This window comes from Sturnira hondurensis, unplaced genomic scaffold (genome assembly GCF_014824575.4).
Source record: "Sturnira hondurensis isolate 20B ecotype Veracruz unplaced genomic scaffold, ASM1482457v3 Scaffold0010128, whole genome shotgun sequence".
In the NCBI taxonomy this organism is placed as follows: domain Eukaryota; kingdom Metazoa; phylum Chordata; class Mammalia; order Chiroptera; family Phyllostomidae; genus Sturnira; species Sturnira hondurensis.
The window spans coordinates 27555342-27563346 of NW_028082759.1; positions in this window are offsets into that span (position 1 = coordinate 27555342).

Consider the following 8005-nt stretch of genomic DNA (forward strand, 5'->3'; position numbering starts at 1 on the left):
CAATGGAGTTTTTATGTACTCTTTACTTTTAATCTTTACTCCGTCACAGTGAGGATTTCATAAGCTATTGCTAGAGTTCATTACTACAGGAGAGAGCAGATACTCCTTTTTCTGCAATTTTGTTAATCTGCCATTTTAGTGCTTGTGTGGTGTATACGTAAATTCAGAAGAATATTAAGTTGCATGTGTGACCCTCTGTGATCTATCTCCCTCTTCAGCTTCCTGTTTTGCCTTTCTTACAATCTCCCTCCCCCTCAGCCCCCATCCCCACATTTTAAGTGATAGAAAATACCAAACTGCTTGGCTAGGACCACAGCCCCTTAATCTCAATCCTGAGATTCTTTAGCTCTGAAAATGTACTTTTTCCCCCCCTGACACATTTGGTAGCAATCTCTAGAGACAACATCTAATCTAAACTGACAAGAGGCTTTTTATAGAATCTATGGATCCTACTCTGAATATCCACACCTTTTGCAGCAGAAATGCACTGCTTTTGATTATGGGGTGCAAGTCCTGCACCAGGGGAACGTTCGGGTGTGAGCAAAAGTAGGTGTGCAGTTGTTTGCATGGAAGAAGAAATACAGGTAATGGTTATTACAATAGCTTTATTAACTCAAAAGAGTGTCACAATGGCTCAGGGCACTTACTTTTGCCCACCCTGGTATGTAATATACAGTATAGGCTTTCAGAAAATCGGAAACTGTTCATTTCAAGCACATTTGCCCTGTAGGGTCTCACATAAGGGATTACGGACTTCCACTTGTAGTAACTTAAATACCCTATGATTTCTTTAGAAGCAAATGCATCAAGAAATAATTTATCTACAAAAATGTACTAATTTTAGATGGACAATTTAAAGAGTTTTGAGAAACACGTGGAAGTGTGAACTACTACCACAGTCACGTACAGAATGGCTCCATCAGTTCAAAAAGTTCCCTAAGGCCCTTTTGCAGGCAATTCTCTCTCCAACCCCCAGCCCCCAGCCCCCAGAAACCCCTGACCTGATTTTTGTCACTCTAGTTTCATTTTTTTTTGCTTTCCCCCCCATAATGTCCTATGGAATATTTCAGTATGTGACCTTTTGTGTCTGATTTTCTCCCTTAGCATAATATTTTTGAAATGCATACACATTGTGATGTCTGTTAGTAGCTTGTGCTTTTAGTGCTGAGTAGTATTCCATTATGAATATAACACAATATTTTTATCTATTTGCTAATTGATGAGCATGTGAGTTTCTTCCAGTTTTAACTACTATGAATAAAGTTTCTGTGAAAACCCCAATAGAAGTACTTGTATGAGCATATACTTTCATTTCCTTTGCATAAAAATCCAGGAATGTGAATGCCAGATTTTATGGCAAAGGTATGTTTACATTCATAAGAAACTGCCAAACTGATTTCATAAATGACTAACCTTTTTCATTTTTACCAGGAACGCATGAGAGTTTTGATTGCTTAAAATCCTTGCCAACACTTGGCATTATGAGACCTTCTAAATTTAGCCTTTCTGTTGGGTTTGTAATCATATTTTGCAAATTTACATTTTCCTAATGACTAATGATGGTGGGCAGCTTTTCATATGTTTCTCATTAGTATGTCTCCTTTGATGAAGAATTTATTAAGAGATTTTGTCTTCATAAAATTGAATTGTTTGCCCACTCATTACTGAGTTGTATTAGTTCTTTTTATATTCTGGGTGTAAGTCCTGTATTAGATGCTACAAAAAAAAAGCTACTAAAACTAACTAATAAGTTATTTTATCAAGGTTGTAGGATACAAAGTCAACATATAAAAATAATTATATTTCTATACACTAATTACAAACAATTAGAAATTGAAAAGTGGCCCTGGCTGGTGTAGCTCAGTGGATTAAGCTCGGGCCTGTGAACCAGATGATCACGGTTCAATTCCCAGTCAGGGCACATGCCTGGGTTGCGGGCCAGTTCCCGGCTGGGGCCAATTCCCAGCAGGGGATGCACGAAAAGCAACCAAAAATTGATGTTTCTCCTCCTCTCTCCTTCCCTTCCCCTCTAAAGATAAATAAATAAAATATTTTAAAAAAAGAAATAGAAAAGTGTCTATTTGTAATAGCATCAAAAATAGCAACTACTTAGGCATAAATTTCACACTAAGAGTTGCAAAACAATACTGAGAAAATTAAAGCAGATGTAAATAATGAGAGAGCTCTGTCATGCTCTTATTGTGATGTCCTTAATGCAATTAGCATACTATTCTGCCTAAAACAATTTTATTGAAATTTCAGTAAAAATCCTAATTTTTTTTCTGGAAAATAATACATTCATTTTAATTTTTATGGAAATGCAAAAGACCAAAACAATTTTGAAAAAGAATAAAGTTGGAAGAATTATACTACTTGGTTTTAAGAGTTACTGTAAAATTTAGAAAAAATGAAGGCCACATGATATTAGTCTTCATATACATGTAAATGGACTGAACAAAATGAAAGTCTGGAAATAGACCTATTAACACATGTTTAATTGATTTTCCACAGAAGTACTGAGGTAATTCAATGTGAAAATGATAGTTTTTAAGAACAAATTATGCTTTAACAATAAAATATTCAAAATAAACTTTTTGCATAAACACATATGCAAAAATAAACTTTTATTTCACACCATTTACAAAATTGACTGTAAATAGAACACAATCCTAAATATAAGAGCTAAAACTAAAAAAAAAGAAAAGAAAAGAAAATATGTAGTATAAAATCACGGCTGAGTTAGACAAAACTTCAATGGGGCACAAAACACACTTTCATAAATCAAATTTTTAAAAAATAAAAAATTTACTTTTCAGAAGACAATGCAAATAAAATGAAAATGCATTCCACAGGGCGGGGGCGGGGCAGAAAAAACAAGTGACTTGTAATCCTCACTTTTAGAATACTTCTTTGCTTTTGTTCCCACTGTTTCCTCTGCCAGCATCCTCTTCTCCTTGGTCTTTGAGTGAAAAGCTCATTTGTCTTTGCAACTCAGGTCAGGCATCAGGTCATCATCACCTTCAGGAAGGCTTCACAGATCCTCCAACTGTCACATTCCAGACTGATCCTGGTATCAATCACACTCTACCTTCCAGTCAACTTATATGCTGTTTTCTTTAATAAATGGCTCATTTGAGGTCAAAGACAATGTTTTCTGTGCTTTGTTGGGTCCTTGGTCTAAAGAACACTCACCTTTTCCACAACCACAACCCGTCTCACTCAATCAAAACAACTTTTGACTTTACATCCCTTCGGATACAGCTTTACCTCCTTCTACCCCAGTTACTACAAAATTTCTTGAGACAATTCCCTATCTCTTCTTTTTTACCTCACCCATTCTTTCTCCAACACACAGCAATATGGATTTCTGCTCCTGACATATTTTCTATTGAGACCATTCTGTCTAAGATTTCCATTCATTTTATACCTGTGTGTTTCGCTGAGCATGCTTTATTCCTCATCTTACTAAACTTTTCTTGGAGCATTAAAAAAATTATATCCCATTAGATCATGAAGCCTCTGAAACAAAAGATCCTGCTATATTTATCCTTGTAGTTACACAGATGGGGACACTATGTGAAGAGAACAAATAGGTAGAGAGAACAGCATAACAAGAAACAGATGAATGAGTAAAACCAAGGGAATGTAGAGTCATAGATTCCAAGGAGAAGACCATTCTAAGAGAAAACGGTACACATTCATCCATCCCCTCATCCACTCAACAAACACTGCTTAGCTCCAGATATGCTCCAAATGTACAGAAGCTTCTTTACACTCTTCCCTGGAGGGTCATCTGTTTTCATAGCTTCAACTACAACTTACTTTCCAGTTCCTTTCAAATCTATACTTCTTTTCTATTTTCTGAGTCCCAAGTGCCTATTTCCAACTGTCTACTAGCTATATTTGCTTGAATCTTTATAAAGGGTGAAATAATTTCTTCAGTCATTCAAACTCAGCATATGCATATACATCTTGATAAATACAATACCTTTATAAATCATTTTTCCTGGAATACACATTTTGTTTAATGATTGTAGTCAATAACCATGGTTAACCATGACTCTCATCGTTTCTTATTTCTCACCTGGACTTTTGCAATAGCCCCCGCACCCCATTAGGTCTTCTTACCTACAGTTTAGCATCTATATACCCACTATGACTATCAATCTAAAAGAAACATACAGCACTCCAATGCTCTGCTTCAACACTTTGAACAACTTTCTGATACCCAAACACACCAAACCACTTGCTCTCCTGCAAATTAATAGCCACATGCGCTTGCTTTGTTTTCAAACATCTGTGCCCACTGTTTCTTCAGTCTAGGAGGAACATCCCACTACTGCGTAGTCACGTGGCAGACCCTATTCCCTTCAAGACCCAAATCAAATCTTACTTTGGGAAAGTCGAGTTTTGCCTTCTTTTCCCCAACAGACACACTGTGTATTTCTTCATTACTGTGTTGTAAGAATTTGTTTATAAACTCTTCTTTGGTGCTAGATTATATCTCAGTATAGAAACAAGTACAGACTTCTGGCCAAGATGGAGGCATAGGTAGACACACTGTGCCTCCTCGCACAACCTAAATAGGAACAATAACAATTTAGAACCCCCCCGAAACAACCAGTACTGACAGAAAATTGAACTGTAAGGAAGCTGGACAACGAAGGAGTTAAAATACACATATTCATTCAGATTGGTAGGAGCGGTAGAGTCAGGATGACAGGTGGAGAGTGGTCAGGGCCAAAAAGAAAGGCGGCAACTGGTGAACCCTGGGAGTGGGGTGGCAGCGAGTGAACCCAGCGAGTGGGCAGACTGTGTAGGGGCACAGCACACAAGGTGGCTGGAGGTCCCACATTTGTGCACACATAAACCAGGCAAAACTGGGAAGCGAGACAGACCATGCAACCCAGGGTCCCAGTGCAGGGAAATAAAGCCTCAGAGCAATGATGAAAAACACCTGTGGGGGTTGAGGTACTGAGAGAGACTCCCAGCCTCACAGGAGAGTTCATTGGAGAGACCCACAGTGTCCTAGAACACACACAAGTCCACCCACCTGGGAACCTGCACCAGAAGGGCCTAGTTTGCTTGGGGGATGCAGCGGAAGGGACTGAAATCTGACAGAGAGCCGAACGAACAAGCACCATTGTTTCCTCTCAGAATGCTCCTCCACATATAACATCACAACCTAGCAACTGGGTTGTCACATCCTGGTGAACACCTAAGGCTCCGTCTCTCACTACATAACAGGTGCTTCAAAACAAAACAACAAAAAAAAATTGCCCGAACAAGAGAACAGATCAAAGCTCCAGAAAAAATACAACTAAGTGATAAAGAGATAGCCAACCTATTGGATGCACAGTTCAAAAACTGGTGATCAGGATGCTCACAGAACTGGTTGAATTTGGTCACAAATTATATGAAAAAATGGAGGCCACACTAAATGAAATAAAGGAAAATGTACATGGAACCAATAGTGATAGGAAGGAAACTGGGACTCAAATCAATAGAGTGGACCAGAAGGAAGAAAGAAACAATGAAACAAAAAAGAATGAAGAACCAAGAATTTAAAAAATGAGGAGAGGCTTAGGAACCTCCAGGACATCTTTAAACGTTCCAAAATCCTAACTATAGGGGTACCAGAAGGGGAAAAGAAACAGCCATGAGTGGAAAACTTATTTGAACAAATAATAAAGGAGAACTTCCCCAATCTGGCAAAAGAAATAGACTTCCAGGAAGTCCAGGAAGCTCAGAGAGTCCCAAAGAAGTTGGACCCAAGGAGGAACACACCAAAGCATGTCATAATTACATTAGAAAGATTAAAATGAAGGAGACAATCCTAGAAGCAGCAAGAGATAAGGAGACAGTTACCTACAAAGGAGTTCCCATCAGACTGTCAGCTGATTTCTCAAAAGAGACCTTCCAGGCAAGAAGGGACTGGAAAGAAGTATTCCAAGTCATGAAAGGCAAGGACCTACATCCAAGATTGCTCTCTCCAGCAAAGCTTTAATTTAGAATGCAAGGGCAGATCAAGTGCTTCTCAGATAAGGTCAAATTCAAGGAGTTCTTCATCACCAAGTCCCTATTATATGAAATGTTAAAGGGACTTATCTAAGAAAAAGACGATAAAAATATGAACAGTAACATGACAATAAATTCACACTTATTAACAACCACCTAAAACAAAAGCAAACTAAGCAAACAACTAGAACAGGAACAGAACCACTGAAATGGAGATCACATGGAGGGTTAACAGCAGGGGAGTGGAAGGAGGAGGGGGGGGGAAAAGGTACAGAGAATAAGTAGCATAGATGGTAGGTAGAAAATAGACAGGGGGAGGGCAAGAACAGTAAGGGAAATGTAGAAGCTAAAGAACTTTATGACACATGGACATGAACTAAAGGTAGTGAATGTGGGTGAGAGAGGGTGTGCAGGGTGCAGGGGAGTGAAGGGGGAAAATGGGACAACTGTAATAGCATAATCAATAAAATATATTTAAAAAAGAAAGAAGTACAAAAAACTAGTTTTTAAAAAATATATATATTTTTGCTTAATCCCTTCACCTTTTTCTCTCACCCCCCACCCCAAACCTCTCCCCTCTGAAAGCTAGTATTGAAAGGGCAAGGTTTTTTCTTCTGATTTTGAGGTGACCAGCTTCTATTAGGTATTATTTGGGACTATGTCATTTTTATGGTGAATACAGTAGTTTAGAAAAAGATTTAGCCACTTCCTTAGCAGTGGTTTATCTCTTCCTCAGAAAAAAACAGAATGAGTTTTTTTAATACAATGATTGAAAGAGTACACTGAATCTTCAATTTAATTATTTCAATTCCTGCAAAAGGGTTCTTTCAGAAAGGCTGCCACTTGGTCAAATGTGATAAAGTTCTAACACATGTTTTAAAAATTGTAAATAATTTATAAATTTCCATTCAAAGTTTACTCTGTTATTTTCACATAAGAAAACTCACACATTTGCTTCCTATTGATTTAGTATCTTTGGACCTAAAGTTTAAGCCAGCATTTACTGTTTCTAGAATCTTCCAGAGGTGCTTGGTATACATCAGTGATGTTGCCCATTTTTATTGATTTTGGAGCTAACTAAGGACTCCGTGGCCAATACTCCAGACCCTGGCTTACCTTCCTAGTCTTATTTCTCTTAATTTTTGTGTTTCTACCAGATACGATCACTTCATAGTCTTCTAATACGCTCTGACTTTTTCTGACCCCTCTGTGTTTGTTCTTGGGCAATGTCCTGCCTTGCCTCCCACTTTCTCATGTTATCATCATAGCTCTCTTGCTTCTGTTTTTATCTTAATTGACATTGCCTTCCTGAAACTCCCCCTGGTCCTTCCAAGTGAATCTGGGCTTCCCCTGCTCTCATTCCTGAAGCCTTGATTAGTGAGTCTTTCAGGAGACTTCTCATATTCCCCCTGTGCTACGGTTTTGTGTATTTGACTCCATCTTCCTTCTCAGTAAGTTGTTGAGGCCAGATAACCATGGTCTATTTATCTCTGAGGCCCTTGCAATGCCAAACACAGTTTCTTAAATGTAACAAGCCCTCAATAATTAATTGTTTAATTGAATTGAGTTCCAATAAGTTCTTTCTCTTCATTATGTGTGGACAAAATAATAATAATAACAAGTTCATAAACACAGGAAGCTGTAGAGCTAGGATTTGAACATGGGCAGCTAAGGGCACTTCACCGCTGGACTTTGTTGTCTCTCTAATAGAAAAAATAGCTGTTGATTCAGCTATATAAAATAGGTTTAATCACTAAAACATAAAAGTTGTCCTAATAAGACTGACCATTTTCTCCTTGACAGTATGTGGGAGGAAAAAGAGTTTCATTCTGTCTGTGACATTATTTTCAAAGAGTGGGAACATATACTTATTTAAGAAGATCCCTTTAATACACTCATTTTGATCTTATCAGCTATTGGCTGTCAGAATTCTTTCAGGATCTGTACATACCGATATAAAGACATATAGATACAATCACATTTACTA